Below are 24560 nucleotides of genomic sequence, written 5' to 3'. Positions count from 1 at the left end.
GAGAAGATGGGTGCTCCCATCTCTTTCATGAGCTGGGCCTCTGGCATTAATTGGACAATGCAGATCGTTTATTATACTTCTTTAATAGAACTGATTGGCAAATATGTATATTGGGAAAATTGGTGTTTTGACAGTAATGGTAGGTTCTTGAGAAGAATGAAGGGAGTGGTTGGAACCCAGTGGAATAGTACCGAACCGTGTTTTTATGGAGTTTGAATGCTTTGGGAGATGGCTGATGTGTTATTAGTAAAAGGCTGGCCAGACCTTCACTGACAGGAATGAGTGGTGAGCCTCAGGTAAAGGGGATCCAAGAGAAACAATAATAGCCACCATTTATTGAGCATCTACTAGATACAAAGCACTCTACATACATGATTTTTATTCCTTAGCCCCTTCCCCTGGATGAGATAAGCCTTATTATTATCCCCACTTTGCAGGTTAGGCAACTGAGGCCCAGCGGTTAAGTGCCTTATCCAAGATCATGCAGCTGGCGGGAGTAGCGTTAAGACTGAAGGCCGTCTGCCTCCAACACAGGGCCTCACTCAACACGTGTTCATTTCTTTTCCCTGTTTTTGGGGTCTAGGCTCCTTTGGCTAAAATGTGCCAGAAGCATGGGGTAGAGAAATCTGAGGGTTTTTTTTCTTTCAGGTGGCTCAATGCTATTGGCATCTCTGTTTATCACTCCATCTGACACAGGTGTTTTCCCCTTGCTTTGGGAATTCATGTACATGGAAAAAAATTTTGGATTACGAATTAAATCACATTTAGTTTCCCACTTAATATAGTAGTTTTAGGAGAAATAATAATTATGAGTAGAAGGTTGTGATGATAGGGCTGGGCACAGTGGCTCATGCCTGTAATCCCAGCACTTTGGGAGGCCGAGACGGGCAAGTCACCTGAGGTCAGGAGTTCGAGACCAGCCTGGCCAATATGGTGAAACCCCGTCTCTGCTAAAAATACAAAAATTAACCAGGCTTGGTGGTGCATGCCTATAGTCCCAGCTACTTGGGAGGCTGAGGCACAAGAATCGCTTGAACCCAGGAGGCAGAGGTTGCAGTGAGCCAACTGAGATCTTGCCACTGCACTCCAGCCTGGACAACAGAGCAAGACTCTGTCTCAAAAAATAAATAAATAAAGATAGTGATGATAAACTATGTTAGATTTGGCCTATTGAGAGTTTACCCAGCCCTAAGGAAACTTGCCCCTAATTACTTGTAATCATAGTGACCAATAGGAGAGCCTGTCATATATAGCAATTTTGATATAGTAATCTCAGTTAATCTTCACAACAATGGTGTGAGGCAGACACTTCTATTATTAACCCCATATTAGAAATGGGAAAAGGGAGGCATGGAGAGATTAAATAATTGCAGGAATCATTCAGTAAGAGATAGAGCAAAATTTGAGTCTGAGTATTTCTACTTGCAAAGCCCAGGTTTGAGCTATTACATATTACCAATAGTTAAATGATAAGGAGTCCCTTGTTACTCCTCTGACCTCCAAGGTAACCTAGAGTCATTTAGTTCACAAGTTACTAACTGGCAGCCTGCTGGTTGGCCCTGGCCCAGAGCATATTTTCTTTGCTGAGCTTGAATTTCTAATTTCTTCTTTTGGTCTGGATACCTCCAGTGTAACATGCAGGCTCCATCTTTGCTCAGTTCCCGCCACTGATCTCAGCCTCCAAAGCAAGAAGAACAACCCACAAGCCCGTGGGCAAAAATCCTGCCACCTCTGAGCTGATTTACCAGGCCTGGTGTTCTCACTGATTCACCTGCCTGGCCCTGCAGGGCAGTGCTTTTGCTCTCCACTTTAGATTGGCTCTCCCGTATTATGGGCCAAGAGGGGTGGGATGTACCCAGCGCCACTCAGCCGTGCTCTCTGCCCCCATGCAGCCCTTCCTTTCCCTGGCATCACTCCTCTGCCCCCACCTGCCCCTCCATATGCCAACCATCAGCCCTGACCCTGTTTCAGGCCCGGGCTCTTCTCTCCAGCCCACAGCCGTCCTGGATTCGTCTCACTCAGAGAAGCTGAGGTCAGGTGGGTGGGGCAAGGTGAGCCCCTGGCGCCAGCTCTTCCCTGCAGGGTGTGCAGGACCTTTGTGGAAGCCACAGATTTGGCTGTTTTAGGAACAAAGAGCTGGCTTTTTAATTATGCAGCCCAGACAGGCTCCCCGCAGGTGGGTGGAGAAGGGAGCTTCCCAGGGCTGCCTGGCAGACGCCCTGATTTCCGCTCCTTGAAGTGGCCACTTGGAGAAGAAAGGAACCAGCAAGCAATCAAGCATGAAGGACAGAAACACTCTCCAGGTGAGGACAATCACTCTGCCCAGGGGGGGTGCAGGGCGTGGGGGGCTCTGCGGACAGCGGGGTGTGCCCAGGGCCTCCAGCTTGCAGCGCAGAGGCTGGACTCCCATGCTGGGCTCGGGTGGGGGAGGCAGGTAGAGGGGAACCCAGACAGGGCTTTGCAGCCAGGTTGGTTCTCAAGGTTGGAGTCTGGACTTTCTTGCTAACTTGCTCTCTGACCATAGGCAAGTCATTGAATCTCACTAAGCCTCAGTTTCATCAACTGCAGAATGGAGATGGTAATTCCTCTCTCCTGTACGGACTGAAGGGAATGATGTGTCGCGTACCCTGCACAGAATGGGAATCCCAAACAAGAATGGGAGCTAACCTTGATGAGGCACACCCTACTTGATGCGTGCCTGGCTCTGTGTTAAATGCCTTGCAGTCACACAGCCACTTATTCTTCACATTGTAATGCCATGTGGCAGCTGGTGTTTTGCTGAAATGAAATCACAGCTTGCAATGGGCATTTGGCTCCCATTCTTCTGAGCGTGGTGCTCCCACGCTGCTGGCTTCGTGTGGTGACTCACGGCTCCCCACGTCTCTGTGTTTGAATGAGCAACCGGGAAATCCTCCTCCATATGGCACGTTCTGCCAGCATTTGGATTTCACACCAGCGTTTCGGTGTGAACACATGATGGGGTTTGGAATGGGGATACTATTTTGAAAATAATAAATGGATATATTCTTTATTCTTCTCCAGGAAACCATGTGCCCTGGTCTAGTTGCATGGATTTCGTGGGGCAGGAGGAGGTTGGGGGGTAGGGAAATTCTGGCAGACAGGATAAGGAGTCAGACAGATCATCTCTTCAGGACCGCAGAGGATTGTCAGCAAAAGGAAAAGGGAGACAAATTCAGGGGGCGCTGGGAGGCCAGGTGGCCATGTCTTTACCTGTCTTCTTGCGGGTGAGGGTGTTACAGAGATGCCTAGTTGAAAAAGCCCCAGGGAGCCCCGGAAGATGGTGGCACGTAAACCTCCAAGAGCAGCATCCACAGCCCTCCCTGAACCAGGTGAGTGTGCAGAGTTCAGATGTCCCCATGGGCGTTCAGGGACACGTGCAGAGGCCGCAGTCAGGAGGAGAAGGCTGCTTTAAGCCTGGACATGTGCAACTGGAGTGGTGGGGGCAGCAGTCACCCTTCATCTAGAAAGATCCAGGCACAGCCCCACAGTCACCTGTCCAGGAAGCAGCCCAGGCCAGCCCCTCTGCAGCAGAGACCTGTGAGAAGCCAGAAGATGCCATGTGGCCTGAGCCCAGCTCCCCTGAACCAGGCTACAGACATCTGCTCAGGGGTAACCTGAGGGTGCTTCTTACAGGGAGCAGGCCCAGGAAGACGCCTCAATGACTAAGGGTCTATCTACAAGACACAGAGTCACCCAAAAGACTCTGGTCAAACCAGAAGAGGCTGCAATGCCATCAATTTGCAAATTCAGGGTTTTTATTCCTCTCCCCCCTCACACCCAATGAGGTAGGAACTCTGGACAGTTACATGAAATAAAATGCTATGTTTTCCTTTATGCCTGTATGTACTGTGTAAAATGTATAACCCACTGTTAATTAACAAATATTTCCCATGCCCAGCACGTTTGGCTGTTTGGAGGGCTGGATATTTGATGATGAATAAGGCCCCCTGCTCCCACCATCTTACATTGTAATGGGAGGAGAAAGGCAGGTACACAGATGGGCAATTGTTCTTAGGGGGTGAGAAGTGCTGTATTGAAAATAAACTCAGGTGATAGAATAGAGAATGATGAGACGTGCTCAAAGACAGGCACAGGTAGTAATCAGAAAAAGAGCCACTGGAGTTTATCTCCCCCAACCTCACAGGTGAGAAATCCGAGGCTCAGAGGGAAAGAGCCTTGCAGAAGTCACCTATGAAGTGATTTTGTTAGACCCGCGGGTCCCTCACTGCAGCTCCTCTGTGCTTCCCACGGCCGGGGAGATGCTTGGCTATAAATCCAGCTGGAATGGACCATTTCAAATCCAAAAGGACCTGTCTGGGTTGGAAGACCCTAGAACTAACTTGTAGCCACACAGAGCTAGGTCTGAATTGCAACTCTGTGCCTTAACTGCTTTTTTTTCCTTTTTTCCCCTGTTGGTAAGCCATTTAACCTCAGTTTACTCATCTGTACGGTGGGGGTAACCTTCCTGCCTACTAGGCTTGCAGGGACTATTAAAGAAACAAAGTACATGAAGCCCTGGGAAGCTGGCCCTGAGTGTCCCTTTATCTCCACACTGGTGTCATTGTCGCTGTGCACATTGTGGGGCCATTGGCACCACCAACCTACCCCTGGAGGCAGAGGTCTTGTCTTGCTTCCCTCTGTATCCCCAGGACACACCCCCGTCCCCAGTCAACACTAGGATATGAGTGAACAGCCTCTGTCTAGGGACTGCCAGGCTCAGGCCGCAGAGGATAACCGACTGGAAACATCCACCAGAGAGGGCAGAGAGCGGGAGCTCTGCGTGCAGGGCTGTCTGTGCCGCCCGGGAGAGGAGGCATTCCTCCGGCTCTGTGCACGAGTGGGTTTATGTTCCATGTGTGTTCAGTGAGGAGGCTGCCTCTGAAGGGGGCCTGGATAGCAGATGAGTGGTGGCCAGGCAGAACCTGGAGGGAGAGGTGAGCTGGGCAAGGACAGCGACGCCCAGCCAAGGGGTGGGGGTGGGAACACGAGGCTGGCAGTGAGTGTGGTTTGCTGGATGGTGGGGCGTGGGGTGGGGTGAGCAGTGAGGAGTGGGGCTGGGGAAGCCTCGGGGCCCAGGGCAGCTAGACTAAAGATGGGTCCACAGCAGCCAGCAGGGTGGGCTTGAGTGCTCAGCTGGGCAGGCGGTGGTTGTGTGGAGTGAGGAGAAGCCTGAGGCAGGTGGAGAGAGGGAGTGAAGTAGGGGATGGTATGGGGAGAGGCTGGGTAAATGGACGTGGGTTGGAGAGCAAATGGGAGGGCCCAGGTGGGACCCACCAGTTTGAAGGAGCTGGGGACCTCTGAGGTTTCCAGCTGGGGCTTCGGTCAGGAAAGCTGAACCCTGTGTTCAGTGTGGCACCTGGCTTGTAGCAGAGCCTCTTAAGGATCTGGGGACTGACTGACTGGATGAACATATGATGGAGAGCAGAAGGAGCCCCAGAGGAGAGCACGGAGAGGAGAGGAGGACAGGCTGGGAGTGCGGCTCCACCTGCCCCCACAAGCAGGCGCTCACAGAGCTGGATCTCCCAGACAAAGGCAGCCATAGGCACCTGGAGCGCAGGCTGTGGACACCACTTGTGCCAGACATGGAGACAGGGCATCCTCCATGTGTCACATGACTGGTCAGCTACTTCCTAAGTGGAAGGATGGTAGAGGAACAGGAAACCAGTGACTCAATGGGGGCTATCATGAGCGTGGTGTTGTGGGTGAGTCTGCCCAAAGGTGAGGCCACATCGCGGCCATGTTACTGAGCCAGGTTCCACCCGAAGCCAGCACAGCAGCTCACTCAGGCTCACAGAACTGTCTTCTGTGATGTCACACCATAGTATCATGTGCAGGGAAGGCAGGAGGAAGAGTCTTCCTGCCATCACTCGCTCCCATGCATCCAAGACAGTAATTCTGCCACCTGCCAGGCGCTGGGCAGGGATGTCCTGTGGGTCCTGCTGCATCTCCCACCTCACAGGCAGCAGCAGGACCCCAGAGCGGGACATGGGGCTGTAAGCCGGCCAGAGCCTGGTTTGTCATGTTGGTCATAGGAGCTGTCACCAGTGACCAAAGTCCCCAGAGACGTGAGGTGGAGACACTGGGCTGGCCCCTAGGAGGGCTCTGACACTGCAGCTGTGTGCTGATGGCTCCCGGAGCTCAGCCGATCACCACCTCCCTCTCCCAGGCTGGCCCTGGGTCCCCGTTCCCAGGCCCCTGCACAGGCAGGCAGAGCACAGCACATATGCCTGCCCCTCCCTGCTGGCCTCCGGGCTTGCTGCTGAGGATGCCTGGGCTGGGCGTGCACAGGAGTGCTGGCCTCCAGGTTTGCTGCTGAGGTCACCTGGGCTGGGCGTGCACAGGAGTGGGTGTGAGGCCTGAGATGTCCCACTGAACCCTCACCAGCTTTCAGGCAGGCCCCAGGAGGGAGCAGTGGACAGAGGAGCCCTCGCTATCACACAGGCTGTTTCATTAAGGACAACAGTGACAGTCATTGTAACGATGGCTGTCTTCTACTGCCTGTCTACTGTATGCAGGCCAACGGCAGCTCACAGAATCCCAGGCGCAAGGGGTGCTTATAACAGGAGCGCCTTTAAGAACTTCCATGTTCCCTCCACGTCCCTGATGCCCGGGACACAGGCCCTTCCCTCCGTTCCGGCACTGAGCCCCTGTCCCCTGGCCTGTGAGCCCAGTTGGGGGATAAACCTGCCTGACAGCTCTGGGCCCACTGGGCTCTTAGCTGTCTCTCACTGAGCTAACTCTGAAGCCCCAGGGAACCCAGGTGGGGGTGGGTGGGGCCCAGCAGTGCCTCAACAGTGCATAGAGTGTGGGTTGTGGCCCCTGGCTTGTGCCCAGTGGCCGGGCCTTGGAGGCACCAGGTTGGGTTCAACCCCCAGCCCCATCCCTGTTTCCTGGTATGTGCTTGACCTTGACCATTGTGCTCCATCTCTGACCTGTCTCCTCACTCCAAAGATGAGGATGACGATGCTGCAGGGGCTACTTTTTCTCTTTTCCTACATCCCTCCTGGCCCATCAGGTGGGAAGCGCTTCCCCATGGCTGCTTCCTGTGAAGATTGCCTGAGGGTGAGCCTGGAGCGGGAAAACAAAGTAGCGGGGTGGTGGCGGGAGCTCAAGCCTGGGGGGCCTGTGCCCTTTGGGGCCCTCTGCATAGGGGTGCCGGGCAAGCCTCCCCTCTCCATGCAGCTGGCCAGGTAAGGGGGCTCTGCAGAGCAGCCCGTGGGTGTTGAGGTCTACACACGGGGTAGACATCCAGGAGGCCGACCCTGGCCACCGTCACCCTGCTGGTGTGGCCGGCTGATTCCTGCTCCCTATGATTCCCGTGAGCACTTGTCAACTTAGGGTGACCTTCTGGTCCCATTTTCCCCAGATATCCCCGGTTTCAGCCCTGAAAGTCCCGGGTTCAGGAAAATCTCTCACTCCCAGGGAAACTGGGAAGGTTGGTTGCCCTATTCTCAATTAAGTCAAAAGTCAAGGCGGTGGGTGGCAAGATGAGGGACAGAATTGGCCTTTGAAATCCCCATAAATACCGACCTTGGGCCGTTGGAATAAAACATACAGAAATATCCCACAGAAAGTCCCCAGCCCAGCCCTGGAGTATAGCAGGACCCCAGAGAAGGATCCCCCCATTCCTCAGGCCCGCATTCTCCTTTCCCCCACCCCACAAACGACAACTGACAGATATCTCTATATTTTTATTGAAAATAAAAAAGTCATGGTGCTTTCTGCCTCGTAAGTGGCATATGGACACCCCCAGTGCTGCTGGTCTTGCTTCCGGTACAAAAGTCTTAGCAGGAAACCAACCTTAATGGCTTGTTGGTGGATAAGACGGCATCGACTTGTACATTTGCCCATTGAGAGAACTCCCAGGAGCAACTGTCCTCTCCCCAGTACACGCGGCACATTGCTAAGAAGGCAGATTTCAGGATATTCACATTCATGCATAACGTATCTCACACTACCTGGGCAGTTTAACTCATACTTTGTACAGATGCAGAGTACAGTAGCTGTATTTATATATATATATATATATATGTCGAGATCTCTTTAAATATATATAGCTATATATAATATATATGTTTATATTTTTACACCTATTAGTCTTTCTTCCAAAACTTCCTTTAGAAGCTTCTTAGGAACACCTGAAACCTCTGGGAGATCCTATGATCTGAGTTCCAAAGTTGGGGTCAACCGCGAGATGGCTGGAAAAGATCTATTTGACAAAATGCGAAGGGAAGTGCATTTCATTCTTGACATCAGGGCTTGGACTAGCCTGAGAATCGGTGTGTGTCTGGAGACTGCCGGCTCATTTTAGATAAAAGTTCTAAGCTCAAATACTAGGCTGGCATGGTTTTAAGTACGCTTATGTCTCGTAAGCTCAAAATCTAGTGGGTCTTCCTTGCTGTGCCATGAGACTTATTTTTTGAATGGCCGGTCTTGGGCTTGGGGTGGGGTGTGGGTATTAAGTGAGTATTTTTAAAAAACTAGGCTCTTCCCTTGGTTTTTGCTAACTGGAGTGAGAAGGGATTTTACAAGCCCAACTGAGAGGGAATTTATGTGCAGACCAGAGCCCTGGATGTGTCAGTGGCTCAGGAAAGAGGATACAGGCCCCAAAGCGTGGTGATGGCTCAGCTGATTCCTCGCCAGGAAGCCTTGCCTGGGGCTGGAAGGTTAGGCTAACTGCAAAATCCAGGCTTCCTAGGTTTAAGCCAAGATAGGGAATGATGGGACCAGGTGAGTGTGTGTAAAGCTGGGCTGTGCCCAGCCCCTTCAGGCTGCCCAGCACTCCATGATCCCTTAGCCAGGAACCTCTTCTCTTGCAGAAGGTGCCCTCTGATCACTCTGAGCTTCTGGACAGCCCAAGGCACGGGCACTTTCTCATGGTTGCAGCACAGGGTGGTGTGTGCTTAGGGCTAGGGTCCTGCCCAGGTGTCTGCTTAGGGCACAGCTTGGGGGTTCAGCAGGCACCAGGAGGCTGAAGGCAGTGGGGGACAGTGCCCTGGGGGGGTCTGCTGGGTTTCCCCCTTTGACCTGCTGCTGGCCCACATCCTCTGGCCTGTTTGTCACCTGGCTCCGCACCTCAAGAGCACTGTGAAGTACCAGCCAGGCCAGGGGCAGGGGGGGCACTATGCTGATGCCCAGGTGTCCAGGGGAAGCAAAATTCAAATCCAAACCCCAAACAAGTCCTCAAATAGAAGGAAATGAGGAAAGAAGAAAAACCCTTTATGGGCGGGTATGCCCTGGGCCTGTCCTCAGCCTGCACCTGCTGACCTGGGCAGGACAATGACACACAGGCAGCTCCGTGGGCACTAGGACTCTGGGACAATGGGCATTTTAAGGTTCGGCCCAAATGGGGACCAGTTTTCAGGTGTGTCTGACTTCCCTGGACTTCAAAGTCTCATCTGTAGCTTAAACATCTACCAGAGGAGTACACTGGAGGTTTAGGAGGCAAATTAGGTCTTACAGGGCTCGACACTGGAACCATTCAATGCATTGGGTTCCTTCTGAGCACATATGTAGGGGCGGTGGGGAGTTTCCCACTCATTTTCCAGGAGATGCAAAATCATCCCGTCTCCATGGGCTTCCTGATGTGGCCCACAGGGAAGGCAGCCACTTGGGAGATAGGCCAACCAGGCAGGGGTTACCAGCCTGGAGGACTCCTCTTCTCCTGTCCCATTTCATCCCTTGATCCTCCAACCACACTGGAGGGCTCAGTGCTTCTATAGCATGAGATCTCTTTAGACATTGATAGGAAGACACTGGAAGAACAATACCTCCTTCTTGGTGACTGGGGCTCGGGGAGGGTAAAGTGGGGAGAGGATGGAGGACTCTGGGAGAGGGCCTGAGTACAACAGTCAGGCCTCAGGGGACCGTGGGGGACATCCAGCACCTGGCCAGCATCAGCCTGGCACAGCATGCCCACAGCGGATTTGGCACAAGTAGTGGCCTCTGCCGACTAAGGCAGGGCCTGGCTCACATAGATGCATCAGTTCCTATGGGGTCAAGTGTGGGGATGAGTCTGAGGACAGGTGCAGTGGCCTCTGCCCTTGCCCGGTGGCCCTGGGCCGCGGGTTCAGTGAGTCGTTTTCCCCCTGGAAGGCCAGACACTGCCCCCGAGTGTAAACGCACTCCTATGTCTGCTCAGGAGGGGATTTTGCAGGCTGGGCTCACAGCCCTCCGTGGTAGGCAGTCAGGAGCCTAGGGTGTGGGGTGTCAGTGGGGATAGGAGGGAGAAGGCAGGCCCTGAAGATTGACAACAATTGCAGATGGGGCGATGAACAGATGTGTGGGAAGCACCTTTGAAAGGGGACGTCTGTCTCCTGGCTGTGCCGATGGCTTCTGTTGAGAACGTGAACAGAGGAGCAGGCAGGCTTTCTGGGAGGAGAGGTTTTCCGGCAGGGAGTGGGCCCTGGACCATCTTTCTTTTGGCTAAAGGGGGATGCGTCCCTGCCACAGCAGACAGACAGATCCCCCTGGCTTCGCCAGTGCGCATGCTTTAGACAGCAGCTGGGGGCAGTCAACAGACCAGACACCAGACAGGGAGGAGGATGTGGAGGGCCTGGGGTGGGGACACTGCCCAGGTGCTGCATGCAGCATGAGCCGGGCTCAGCCTGGTGTCCGAGCTGCCTTGGCCCGCAGGCTGACCGGGGGCAAGCCTGGGAAGAGAATGGTTTCTCCTTCGGGAGGCTCGGGGCCTGTGAGGCAATGAAGTCCTGGACAAGCTCAGAGTTAGCTCATGTCCACCTGCTTTCCCATGTCCACCAGTGCCACCAAGGTGTCCCTCTGGCCAGCGGGTCCAGGGCCTGCAGACTCACACCACTGTGTTGTTCACATCCACTCCTTTGTTGCTCTGCGAAGTACTCATGGGATACTCAGCAACGCTGGTGCCGTTTTCGTCTTTTCTCAGTGGTTTCCTGGAAGTGCGGGGAGGGGACAGGGAAGGCAAGGGACGAGGAGGCAGGGACACCATTAGTTATCAGTGATGGTGGGGCGTAACCTCCAGCTAGCATCCCTGCTCCGTGAGAGTGTCAGAAGGAAGCCCACAGCTCTGTTCTTGGTTAGCATCCTCGGGCTTTTAGTCCTTGAGGGGTTAATCAGCACCTGGACGTGCTCTCAACTTGGGTGTCATGAAAACCGGGGCACAGTTGAGAGGGAAAGAGGGGAGCTATTAACGATGAAACAGGGACAACAGGTATGAGTCAGGGCGGTTTTGGACAAACAAGAAAGTATGTTCAGTCTGGCCCGGTCAAGCTTTGACTGATCTCTTTGATCAGGGCACAGACAGTTAACGGAAGTGCTAGGGGGTGAGTTCTGCAATCTTCCTCAGTGTGGGCAAAGGCAAATGCAAAATGTGATGAAGCAGATGGTGGTGGTGGTGATGCTGGTGGTAATGGTGGTGATGGTAGTGGTGATGCTGGTGGTAATGGGGTGGTGGTGATAGCGGTGATGCTGGTGGTAATGGTGGTGGTGGTGATGCTGGTGGTAATGGTGGTGGTGGTGGTGGCAGTGGTGATGCTGGTGGTAATGGGGTGGTGGTGGTGGTGATGCTGGTGGTAATGGTGGTGGTGGTAGTGGTGATGCTGGTGGTAATGGGGTGGTGGTGGTGGTGATGCTGGTGGTAATGGTGGTGGTGGTGGTGGTGGTGATGCTGGTGGTAATGGGGTGGTGGTGGTGATGCTGATGGTAATGGTGGTGGTGGTAGTGGTGATGCTGGTGGTAATGGCGTGGTAGTGGTAGTGGTGATGCTGGTGGTAATCGGGTGGTGGTGGTAGTGGTGATGATGGTTTTGGTGGTGGTAGAGGTAGTAATGGTGATGGTGGCAGCACTGATGATGCTAATAATGGTGGTGATGATAGTGATGGTTAGGGTAATGGTGGTGGTGATGGTTGGGTTGACAGTGGTGATGATGGTGATACTGATGATGGAGGTGATGATGGTGGAGAAGGTCATAATGGTGGTGGTGATTGTGATCATGGTTATGATGGTGGTGGAGGTGGTATTGGTGGTGGTGATGGCAGTGGTGGTGGTGATGGTGATAGTGGTAATGATGATGGGGTGAAGATGATGGTAACGATGATAGTGATGGTTTGGGTAATGGTGGTGGTGATGGTTGGGTTGACAGTAGTGGTGATGGAGGTGATGATGGTAGTGAAGGTCATATTGGTAGTAGTGATAGTGATAGTGGTTATGATGATGGAGGTGGTATTGGTGGTGGTGATGGAGATGGCAATGGTGGTGGTGATGGTGATAGTGGTAATGATGATGGGGGTGGCAATGACAGTGATGGTAATGGCAATGGTGGTAGTGATGATGGTGGTGTCTACACTAAATTGGTACACACCAGTGGTTCTTGAACACTTTAAATTGAGCCATTTGAAGCTCATTCCAGAGGGCCCTTAACCCCAAAAGCGGTTTTTCCTATGCATTTCCTATGCATATAAGGGATCAGGAAGGCTGGGAGTGAGGCTCCGAGAAGGCTCTTGCTCATTTGCTGGGGTTTTGAAATTATGGTGTACTTTTGGGCCTGGCTCAAGTCTCACTTCCTCCCTCCCTCAAGCTGTTCAGCAGGGCTCTGGCCCCCAGCCTGAGTATCTGTATCCTCCTGGTCTAAGCCACATGCTCTCTGTAGCCCAATTCCATGCCACAATTCTGCTATCTCATCCCCACAGGGCAGTAGCCCAGCCCCCTCCAGGGTTCCCAGGGGTGCCAAGGTTGAGCCTGGATCTGCCCTTGCTGGGAGTTGTCCAGAATGGACATTTATGGTCATTGTCATAGGCCCAGTTGATTGCTTCTGCCTTTTCAAATGTCCCCAGAGCCTCCCCAGAGCCATAGTCAGAAGAGCTGGTGCCTGGTGATCAGCTCCATGTCTCCAGGACAAAGCCATAACTGAGTGAGTTCAGGGAAGGCAGGGTCTGTGAGGGGATCATTAGCAGTTCATGTGAAGAATGATCAGGCCTACTCAGAGACTACACACCGAGCTCAGTCTGGTAGTGAACTGTTCCCTTTTCTCTTGCAGCAGAAGTAGCTCAAAACATCTGCTAAGCGAGTCAAGTGCACTCACTCCAGGTGGTCAAGCCCAGCCACCGCAGCTTCTTCTAGGAATGCAAGAGGCAAACCCACAATTCCTCCCACAGTGCATCATGCTTTGTGCAAAGCACTGTCAGTCACAGAGATTTCCTTGTCCCTTCTCTCAGTGGTCACCTGAAGAAGCTAGGCCTGGAGTAAGAGATTCATTTCATGGGGAAACTGAGGCTTAGGGAGGGCTTAACTTGCCCAAGGATGCTCATCTGGTTTGTGATGGGGCCTGGGCCACCACCCACTAACACTGTGTCTTGGCCAGACATTTATCTTCCCATTATTATTATTATTATTATTATTATTATTTTGGAGATGGGGTCTTGCTCTGTTGCCTAGGCTACAGTGCAGTGGCATCATCACAGCTCACTGCAACCTTGAACTCCTGAGCTCAAGCGATCCTCCAGCTTTAGCCTCCTGAGTAGCTGGGACTACAGGCGTGTGCCACCAAGCCTGGCTAATTTTTAATTTTTTTGTAGACACAGGGTCTTGCTATGTTGCCCAGGCTGTTCTTGAACTCCTGGCCTCAAGCGATCCTCCTGTCTCGGCCTCCCAAAGTGCCAGCATCTTCCCATTTAATCAGCATTCCCAGCGGGTATTCCCCTATGAGCTCTGGGATCTCATCAACTTGGGAAAGCCTTCTTCCACTCCCTCTTAGAGATTCTGCAGAGTCCTCCAAGAAGCCTGTCTCCTTTTCCTTTAACTCAGCATATCCCACATATGAATCTGAGAACCCCATTTATGTAGATGCTAACAGATACTCTCTGTTTACAGGCCTCAGCTGTGCTACCTTGTTTATGTCGGGATCCATGGGAAATGATGGGCTCTGTAGCCAAGCTCTGCCCTGGGCCTTTTGCTCCCTCTGTCCCCTTCATCCCCATTCCTGCCCTACCCACCCCTTTCCAGGGAGCCTTAAGCAGCTCTGATGTTGCCAGGTGTGCCTGACTTCTGACTCCATGAAATCCGCATGTCCTGGACAATTAGTGGCGGTGGCATCTTCTTACAGTGAGATCCTGTGCTCCCCCAGTGAGGCTGCTGATGGACTCAAGTGGGATAAATGTATCATGAATACATGAGGGGAAGAAAGGACATCCGCATCAGGATTCCAGAAAATATTAACAGGCAAAAAAGAGTCTGGGCCCAAGCCCACACTGCATGCTCCTTAATAGATATTACACATTGGGCTTAGGGCTAAAATAAAAACAATTGCAACAGGTCCGATCATGGGAGATATGGCTTAAGGGCCTTCTAGGGTGGATAATGAAGAAATGAAGAAGGCGGCTTGGAGCTCCCTTAGAAATGACTCAACCTGGAGGGCTCAAGGTTTCCACCCTTTTTAGGGGAAGGGGAGGAGGTCAGCAGGATTTCTACTGGCAGGAGGCAAGGAGAGAGTTCTAGAGTCATCCTGTCGTCTGTGAGACCCCTTCGTCCTCGCAGGCGCCGGGGAAGAGGTGGCTTGGAAGAGCTAAGCAGGAAGCGAGTCTGGCAGGAGGATCCTGGAAGGCAGGGTGAGAAGGGGGCCCAGAGCCTTCTCAGGTGCTCAGCCAGTTTCCCAGACGGGAAACAGGCCGGGGGCTTGGCAGGGGCTCTTTCTGGCAAAGAAGGCACCTGTGGCAGGAACAGGCCCCAGACAGGAGCATTCGGGAGCCTGTGTATGGTGATGGGAGAGCGTGGCAGCCGAGGGTTCTCCTGAGAAGTGGCCATGATCCGTTCCCCTCCTGCCACCAGAAATGAGTCCCCAACCACTCTGATGTCTGGACTGTTGCTCCCAAAGCCTTTCTGGGATTCACTGGAGCCCCAAGGAAGTTGGGTGTTCCCTAGAGCAGAAGATGGCTCCAGCTCTGCACCCTTCCACCAAGCACGGCACTTCAGGGTGACACTGCGGAAGTGCTAAGAGGCAGATGCCAAGGCTCGGTAAACCCTTACCCCACCACTTTCTGGCCGTGTGACCTTAGGCGAGCTACATAGCCTCTCTATGCCTCAGTTTCTTGTCTTTGAAATGAGCACAATAGTGGTGTCCATTTCATAGGTTTGTTGGGAGGATTAAATGCGTTAGTCCATGTCAAGCACTTAGACAAGCGTCTGGCATACCGTAAGTGCGCCATAAATGTTTGTTAGCTCTCAGTACTGCTGGGGAAAAGGTGTCAGCAGGTAGCTGGCCCCACTGACTGGCAACAGCCAAGGTTCTCCAGTCTGCACAGACTTCCTACCTAACGCGTGCCCCGTGGGGCTCCAGAAATGCTAGAGAGAGTTGTTAGGACCCAGCCTGACTCTGCAGCTCTGTGAGTCAGCTGAGGCTGGTCTCACTAAACCAAGAAGAGACATTTCCACCCGGGTCCAGACAGAGATGGCCACAGAGGGCTCCCTAAATGGCATGGTTCCTGGAAACCAAGAGAGACGTTAGTGAGACTTCCTTGGCGGCACCCAGGAGTCCTGCCTGTAGGAGGGTGGGCTCTGCCACCTTGAGACTTCTTGTCCCCTGCCCTGGGCTTGGAGGGCAGCAGGTCCCCACATTCCCTGCTCAGAGTGCCATGCGGACAGCTCCAGTCGCACATGCCAGCAGCCACGAGGGGCCCCTGCAGAAACCATGCCTCCGCCAGCATCTCTGGCCTGGGCAAGGAGGGCCGGGACCCAGGTACCCCCCTTAGGCCCCGCTGACCATGGTGTGACAGCCTCCCCCTCAGCCTGCTGCTCTGTGGGGATGGAAGAGATGGAGGCAAAGAACAGCTCTGGGAGTCTGAGAAGGGAGGCTCTCTTCCTGCCTCATGCGCCCCTGGGAGAAGTAAAAGTTAAAGGTTCCCGACTCACCTCTTATGAAGGCATTCATCCCCCTGACTGCCCACCCTTGACACCCCCCACGCCCATACATACACATGAACCTGCATAACACACACAGGCACATATACATAGACACATGTACACATGCACGAATCCATACATACACACGTACACAAACACACACGTACAATATACACAGACACATGTACATATGCACAAACCCATACAAACATGTACCTACACACACACATGTATGCACACACACACAGGCACATACACATAGACACATGTACATATGCACGAATCTACAGATACACACGTATGCACACACATATACAATATACACAGATACATGTACATATGCACAAACCCATACAAACATGTACCTACACACACACACATATATGCACACACACACAGGCACATACACATAGACACATGTACACATGCACAAATCCACACACACAATAGACACACACACACGTACACAAACATACACCTATATAATATACACATAGACACATGTACATATGCACAAATCCACACACATACAACTAGTATATGCATACACAGACACATGTACATATGCACAAACTCATACAAAAATGTACCTACACACATATATGCACACACAGACAAATATACACATACATGCAGACACATATACATATGCACAAATCCACATGCACAATATATACACATACACACTCGTCCCTACACACATATGCATGCACACGTGCATATGCGTGCACACATACATATGAATACACGTATGCATGCACATGCCTATATACATATATCCCCACATTCATATACACACACACGCAGCGTTCCATGATAAGACTCCTCTGTAGACCTCGGACTTCCCCGAACCTGGGTCAAGAAGCTGAAAAATGCCTTTCTGAGCCTCGAGGGTGCCACCATGAGAAGCAGCAGCCCCACGTCCAGCCTCCATCGCCCAGGCGGTGGGAGACAGGCATGCGGCAGACGAGCGTCCTCACAGCCAGTGGGACCCACCGTCTGGGCCATCCCCTGGGATCACCTGTCTGGCCGCCTCTGCTGAGCTGTGGCGGAACTGGCGCCTGTGCATTTCTCATGCTTGCATCCTCCCCTGGGAGCTGAGAGAGCAGAGAGAGCTCCGCCGGGGGAGGGCCTTCTCACAGGTGTGACTCTCTCTCCCCTTGAGCACCGCTTGCAGCCTGGGATTTGTTCTAGGGCCGAGCCCTTCCCAGCTCGGATGCTGAAGAAAGGATTGCAGGGTAACGCACAGAGCCCTGGACAGGGGACCTCCAAGGTAGCTCAGGCCTCAGTGACTGTCCTTCAAGTCGCCGAGATGCCAGAATCATGCTGGGGGATGGAGATCCTGCTGGGGATTCTGTGGGCAGAAGCGGCCCAGACGCCGTCTGTCTCACTGGGGGTCTGGGCACCTGCCTCCCTCAAACTCCAGCGACAATGCCTCCCTGCCACCCGCCTCTGTGCTGGGGATGAGGGGCTGGGGAACACCTCTGGGTAGAGGGGCCTTTGGCTGAGGTCTGGTGGGGGTTTTATACAGAACAGGTGGGCACAGGCAGACACATATGGGCATGCCTTTGGACACCAGCCCCACGTCATAAAACCTCCCTTCACCTTGTCTTGCTGTCACAAAAGGCCTTCCCTGGTAATGGGAATACTCAAAGCCATCTGTTCTTCCTAGAGGCCGGGTTTCCAGGAGAGACCTGCCCTGATCTCCTGGGCGGTCATGCCCCACCAGGGCTCCCCTGCATCTTATGCTTCTCAGCTGTCCTGAGCCAGCCCAGCCCAGCCTGGTCACCATGCGCACTACAGAAATGCCCAGCACTGCTTCAGGGGCTCCTGAAGCAAACAAGGAGGTTGAGGGGGTATCTACCTCAGCGGTCCATCCCCCTCCCCGGACTCCCCAACCTCAGGCACAGGGCACCTCTCTTCACGGGCAAGATTCCTCCACAGGTGGCTCCACCTTCAGGGTCCTGTGGGTTTGGCTCATTTGAGTGCACAAAACGGACTCATATGGCCCAAGGACGCTGGCCTCGACCTGGTACCAGGTTGGCAATCATCTGACCAGCAGTACACAAATGAACAGATTGCAGCAAATTAGGAGAGGAACTAAGACAGCAAAGAACCAGGCATTGAGGGAGAGAATAGCAGGAGGCCTGGTACGCTGACAGGTCAGCGAGGTCCGGGGGTGAGAAGGACCCTGCCATGAAAGGAGCGGGACAGAGCCAGGATGGAGGCCCGTGCAGCTGGAGAGTCCGGAGCGAGGGCGGAGAGGAGGAGAAAAACACCAACAGGAGAGGTGGGGCAGGAGCCAGCCCCTGCAGGGTGCAGCTGGCAGGTGCAAGGTGTCTGGGTCTTATGCTGACTGCAGTGGTCATCATCTGAGGACTTCTTAAATGGGGGTTCCCATTTACCCTCACCCTGCCCCATGACCTTGACCCAGTGTGTCTGGAGAGATGAGTCCAGAGAGGCATGAATTTCTTGATGACAAAAGAAAAAGGCCCCAAGAAGCAGGGATCCGTCTGGGTCTCCCACCAGCTGGCCCTGGGCACACCCTCAATCTGCTGAGCCTTCTGTCCATGACCGTCCACAGTGCAAGGAGGCCTGGGCTCCATGTCCCCCACACCAAGGATGCCAGCAGATGAAGCAGGCTCCTCCCTGCTGCCTGCCTCACACAGCAGGATGGGATTTTTATCACCCATCATGGAAGATCGGTCTTTATGGGGGGACAAATAAGTCCTAAGAAGCATCTCAGCCCAGAGCAGGTCAGGACCTCGTGCTCCTGCCCCGTGCTGGCCTGATCTCTTCCTGGATGGAGGATGTGGGTGTGATGGTGAGGACACTGCAGCTTCTGGGACTCCAAAGAGCCAAGCCCAAGACAGCGTAGAAGGTGGCAGTCAGGCCCACGGGAAGCCACACTGGCTAAGGAGTCAGAAGATTGAATCTTGATTCTGGACTAAGCACAGGTGCCAGCTCCATGAATCCAGCCCAGGTTCCAAAGGATGCCGGATGGTCTCTGAGCAGCCAAGGCCATGCATCAGTGCTCAGCACTTGCCCTAAAAAGGCCCTTTCGGCCGGGCGCGGTGGCTCACGCTTGTAATCCCAGCACTTTGGGAGGCCGAGATGGGCGGATCACGAGGTCAGGAGATCGAGACCATCCTGGCTAACACGGTGAAACCCCGTCTCTACTAAAAAATACAAAAAAAAACTAGCCAGGCGAGGTGGCGGGGGCGCCTATAGTCCCAGCTACTTGGGAGGCTGAGGCAGGAGAATGGCGTGAACCCGGGAGGCGGAGCTTGCAGTGAGCTGAGATCCGGCCACCGCACTCCAGCCTGGGTGACAGAGCGAGACTCCGTCTCAAAAAAAAAAAAAAAAAAAAAAAAAAAAAAAAAAAAGGCCCTTTCTTGGAGTATACTAACTTTGACCTGACTCACAGTACAACCAGGCGTGGTGATTCTGGGTTGGGTTGGGGGCAGTGGGGAGAAGGGAGTGTTGCTACACGTATGCATATGAACAGCAGGGAGAGGTGAAAGATGGGAACTGCATCGAGACTCCACCTGGTCAAAAGGCTTTGGCCCATGAGATAGACCCCGTCTCAGGGCCCCAGGAATGCACCAAGATGCATTCAAGGTGAATTTCTTGCTCCTGGAAGTTTGTGGTGAGTTGAGGGTGGATGAAGTGCTTCCACTCCTGTCCTGATTCCTGGTCCTCACTGCTGGCCTCTGGGCCTGGCCCACCTTTTCTTCCCCTTCCCCCTCCTTTGGCCCTGACTCTGCAGATCAGCTGAAGGCCAGAGCAGGCAACAAGGGAGAGAGGGCTGGGTTGGCACCTGGCACAGTAGGTGTGTCCTGCGGGGAGGAAGAAGAGGAGGAAGATGGTGGGGCTGCTCCACAGCGTTCACAGCCTGGGAGTGTGTCCATGCACAGGTGGGAGGGAGGCTGTGCTACTCCGAAGCTTGGAGAGGGGACCACTGAGTCAGGGTACTTGCACTTGAGCTGGAGTATGGAGAAGGGAGAGAATGGCAGGAGGCATACTGAAGAAATGGGGCTGGGAGGGCGGGGGCAGGAATGGCAGGGGGCTGGGGAAACTGAAACTGGTGAAGGGGTAAGGCCCAACACTTAAAATTGGGTGCATGCTATTTAAACCAAAAGCAGACTATTTCAATCATCCAGATAGAGAAAAAAAAATGAGTTTACTGCAATTCTAAATAGAGTTTGTCAGTTTAAAAGGTGAACTCTGGCAAGTCTGTGGGAACAAGCCTCCATTCACACCACAGAAACCACCACTGAACAGTTACTATGTGCCAGGCATTGTGCCAGGCACCATCGGGAGAGAGATGAGTAAGACGAGATGACCAATCCCCATCTACCGTGTGTGCGCACAACCACTCATACGCAAGTGTGTGGGCACACAAAAACTGACATACACCTACCTACAGCAGAAAGCAGAATTGTAAATTCAGGGAGAGCTATGACTCTAGCAGTTGGACAGGGAAGAGAGAGCTCTATACTCGTCCAGGATGACATCTCAGAGGAGGCGGCATTTGAGTTGGGACTCCAGGGAGGAACAGTAAGGACTCAACTGGAAGAAGTGAGGGGAAGGACACTGACCAGAGAGTGCTCCGGGAGTGCTCAATGAGCCAGGAGGAGGGCAGGAAACCTCTGGAACCTGAACTACTTCTCTCCCCACCAAGGCCTCAGTTCCCACATCAGTAAAACAAGGGATTGGCCCTTGACCATGAAGGTGCATTCTGGCTCAGACTCCATAGGAAACTCATTTCCACCCCTCCCTGGCATTCCAGGTGCCCCAGGTAACCAGATCTTCTTTATATGCCACACATTCAGTAAGAACTAACCTTTCTCTGGGCTATCCCAATGCTCCAAAAAGAGTGTAAATTCTGAAAAGAAAACTAATTTCACTGATTAACTTTCTATTGAGTCTATGATCCAGGAAAGATCTTGGGAAAAATATCCATGGAAGAATCAAGCTAAGGAGATGAGGGACTGGAGTTGGAGAGGGAGAGAGCTGAGGGTAGCAGGTTCCCAGGGAGGAGCCGTGTTGGGATCATCCAGCTTGGAAGGGTGCTGGAGAGAATTATTGTAGGGTGACAACTGTGCAACAGGCTCAGAGACCCACAGTCCACCCGGAGAGGAGCACGGAGCCCCCAGGACAAAAATGCACTGTGTTGAGAGGAGGCATTGTTAACCCCAGGAAAGGAAACAGCATAGTACACTATGTGGCTCAGCTATGCACAATATGTTCTTTGTTACACTAAGGTAAGCACTGAATAGGCACAGAATCCCATAATGAACCCCATTCTAGGTGGAGAATGAGAAGAGGGGAAGTATGTTGTATGTCTGTACTGCAAGGGTGCTGGCCTTGGTATCTTCCATAGCAGAAAGTAATAGACAGTGCTTAAAATGGAAAGAAAATTTAAATAGCAGTATACACATCACTTAGCATATGGAGAGAAATATCAGAAGAAACAGCTAACTGTTGAAAGTGGTTGCCTCTCAAGAATGAGACTTGGGGGAAGAGACAGGGGGCTGCTGTCTTTCTTAACAGCCTTGGGGGCCGGGCGCGGTGGCTCACGCCTGTAATCCCAGCACTTTGGGAGGCCGAGGCGGGCGGATCACAAGGTCAGGAGATCGAGACCACGGTGAAACCCCGTCTCTACTAAAAATACAAAAAATTAGCCGGGCGCGGTTGTGGGCGCCTGTAGTCCCAGCTACTCGGGAGGCTGAGGCAGGAGAATGGCGTGAACCCGGGAGGCGGAGCTTGCAGTGAGCCGAGATCGCGCCACTGCACTCCAGCCTGGGCGACAGAGCGAGACTCCGTCTCAAAAAAAAAAAAAAAAAAAAAAAAAAAAAAAAAAAAAAAACAGCCTTGGGAGCACATTTGACATTTTAAACCATAGTATCTATATGTATTCCTTTGATAAAAATTAAAACTAAATTAAAAGGAGGTAATAAATGTGCAATGCCCTAGCCATACTTTCTAGTGATTAAGCTGTCTCAAAAGGCATGCACAACATGCCTAACTCTTTGGAGAGGATGCAACCTTCGCTCCTTTCTCCTTCTCTTCCCCATTACCCTGTATTTTTCTCTCTTCGTAGTCTTTAAGATCACCTCATTTATTAATTTGCTGGTGTGTGTGCTTAATCTGCCTCCTCCAGCAGGAGGAGAACAGGGACTGTCTTGTTTCTTCTGCATCCCTTGTGCTTAGTTCCTAGCACACAGTAGGTGCTCAATAAATGGATCAACACTAAACAGTCCTGTGCCAGTCAATGGGTTTTCTAAGGCACCATCAAAAAGACTTGAGCATTCAAAAGTGCTTGTTCTACTGAAAGTGGCTCAACCACAAACAGCTGATGAGCGCCAGAGCCCAGCAAGAAGCGATGCTTAGGCACATTCACGCACACTCAAGCCCACGTCCAGGAGGCAGCACGCTTATTTAAGGTTAGCAACTAACGTCTGCAGGGTCAGCCAAATCGTACTGCAGCCTTGTATTGGTCTTTCTGCCAATTATACCTGTAAGTGAGAGGGAAATGTCTGTCCAATGGCTTCATGGCAATTGAGAACAGACCCACGCCATGGATGGCCAATGGAGGCAAGGTGCTTTTCCTGTGCCGGTGTGGGCGTGTCTCCGTGGAGGGGGTGAGCATCATCTCCCCTCAACACAGGAGCTCTTCTCTGAGTGAAGGGTGTGGCTGTCAGAGAAGCTGTAAATACCATCCCAGGAAAATAGCCTCATCCCTGCAAGTGCACAGGCCTGTGGGGCTCCCCCAGCTGGAATCTGAGGTCTACTCGGGCAGCGGGTACCTTGCCCCTTGGAGCTTTATCTTGATTACTCTCTGTGGTTATCGCTTGTTCTAAATTTGTCTCCTGCCCTGGATGGACACTCGTGTTGTCTCTGCTCTTCTGCCTCTCCTCTGACTGTGATCCACAGTTCTTTGGGGGCAGTCTGGTCTGATTAATGCCCACTTCTTCCCCCAAAAAGGTATGTGCAGTGTGGGCAGAGACTGTGCTGGTGGTGCCCACTCCTGTAGCCCAGTGCCTGGCACCTGGTCCTGGCACCTGGCCCAGCTCTGGCGGGCACAGTGATCAGCATTTATACATTCAAGTAGCTGAATGCTCGAGTGGTGATGGTCCCCCTGCAATCCAGGACAGGCACACAAAAGGCTGCTCGGAGACTGTCATTTCAGAGAGGGAAAACGGAGGCCACAGAAGGAAGTGATACCTGCTGAGCCCGGCTGAGCCTGGCTGGGCTGGGGGTGGGAACGGGAACAGGCCTGGGGCTTGACTCCCAGTTCTAGGCTCTTTTTAACAAATCAAGCTGTCCTGCTGTCAGAAACATGCCTGTCAGGCCTAGGGGTGGGAGGGTGCCCAGGTGCCAGGCACAGGGGTACACAGCACCCAAGGGCTCTGGGGCCTGCTCTCCATGCGGCTGTAGATAAAGAGGCTTGTTCACAACAAGCCCAGGGCAATGAAGCCACCAAAGTGCATGTTGCATGGGCTCCCCATGGCTGGGAACCTCCTCTGGAGTCCAGGGTCATCGACAGCGGAGTTGGGGGCCACTGCTCATGCTCATGCAAATTCAAGTAAACAGTCCCCTGGCCTGGCTAATGCACCTCTTTAAGAAACCCCTCCCTAACCCCCACTGGCTACCAGGTCTGGGCAAGGTGTCCCTCCTCTGAACTCCCCCAGCCTGGAGGCTCCCTGAGCACGGTCTACCCAGTGCACAGGTGGGACTTGGTGAAGGTTTGCTGAGTCACAGGAGGAAGCGTGAATTCACCTAATCTGCATCTAGCAAGCACTAGTGAGACTTCCTCCTGCCAAGGTCCAGCCCCCTCTCAGCCAGGCCTTGGACACAGATGTGAGGGCCCTGCGGGGTGCGCCTTCTACAACTGCAACTCAGCCCTCAGTGTCCGCCCATCCCTGCCAAGGCCCGTGTCCCAGCAGCTGACACCCCCAGGTGCCAAGGCATCTCCAGAGTCACCTTCTCCCTGACCTACCCAATTCTAGAAACATCCTCTCGGCAACCTGGCTCTGAAAGGCTGTGTTGGGGCCATTTACAAAGATCTCTTGGAAATCCCTAGGACTCGAGGGTATGAGAGTCATAAAAAAAAAAACAAAAAAAGACTAGAGTTTATCACTAAATTTTCCTTTTAACGGTTTTGCAGTGACATGAGATACTTTTGTTTCCTGAGAGAAAAGGTATGTTTCAGATGAATTATTGACCAAAAACAATTGGCCGTGAGCAAGAAATCCTCCACTTGGCTGGAGAGAAATGCAGACAGGCAGCTGGCCTGAGTGAGGATGCTCTCTCTCACAGCCCAGCTGAGGTCAGCGCCTGGGGGGCAGTGGGGAGCACTTTGCTCTGTAGGCAGGGTTGCAGCTTCTGCTGCCTCCTTCTCTCTCCACCAAGGGGTTAGGCCTCCTCCCTAGCCTCCTTCTAGGTGGGTTCTGGTAGCATTGGGCTCTATTTCTGCCTTCACCTGCAGTGAGCACAGTCCCCTCTTGTCATTAAATATCTGCTGCACCAGGGATGCTCTCCCTGGATTATGAAGACCTCGAGGTCAAAGGGCTGGGTCCTGTTCCTCGGTGTCCCCAGGTCTTGGTCCAGAGATGGATGCAGAGCCTGGTGTGGGGCAGCAAAGGGACCGTGCAGCAGAGCGT

The 24560-nt window shown here is 52.9% G+C and overlaps 2 protein-coding genes across 4 annotated transcripts in view; one reads left to right on the top strand and one right to left on the bottom strand.

Moving 5' to 3' along the window:
* Window positions 1-10138, bottom strand: part of LGMN (legumain) — a 1022235-nt gene extending 1012097 nt beyond the window's left edge. Inside the window, exon 1 of the mRNA XM_050799123.1 lies at window positions 10129-10138. The gene's annotated coding sequence lies outside the window, so the exon portion shown is untranslated. The remainder of the gene's footprint in view (window positions 1-10128) is intronic.
* Window positions 3092-24560, top strand: part of IFI27 (interferon alpha inducible protein 27) — a 420724-nt gene continuing 399255 nt past the window's right edge. For 2 of the 3 annotated variants that reach the window (XM_050799200.1, XM_050799204.1), the window contains exon 1: window positions 9131-9141. The gene's annotated coding sequence lies outside the window, so the exon portion shown is untranslated. Of the gene's footprint in view, window positions 3102-9130; window positions 9142-24560 lie in introns of those variants that run through there. The other variant, XM_050799203.1, reaches the window with a different exon arrangement.

The sequence above is a fragment of the Macaca thibetana genome, chromosome 7 (genome assembly GCF_024542745.1).
Source record: "Macaca thibetana thibetana isolate TM-01 chromosome 7, ASM2454274v1, whole genome shotgun sequence".
Classification (NCBI taxonomy): domain Eukaryota; kingdom Metazoa; phylum Chordata; class Mammalia; order Primates; family Cercopithecidae; genus Macaca; species Macaca thibetana.
The sequence above is the reverse complement of the archived record's forward strand: the minus strand, read 5'-3'. Positions and strand labels throughout refer to the sequence as shown.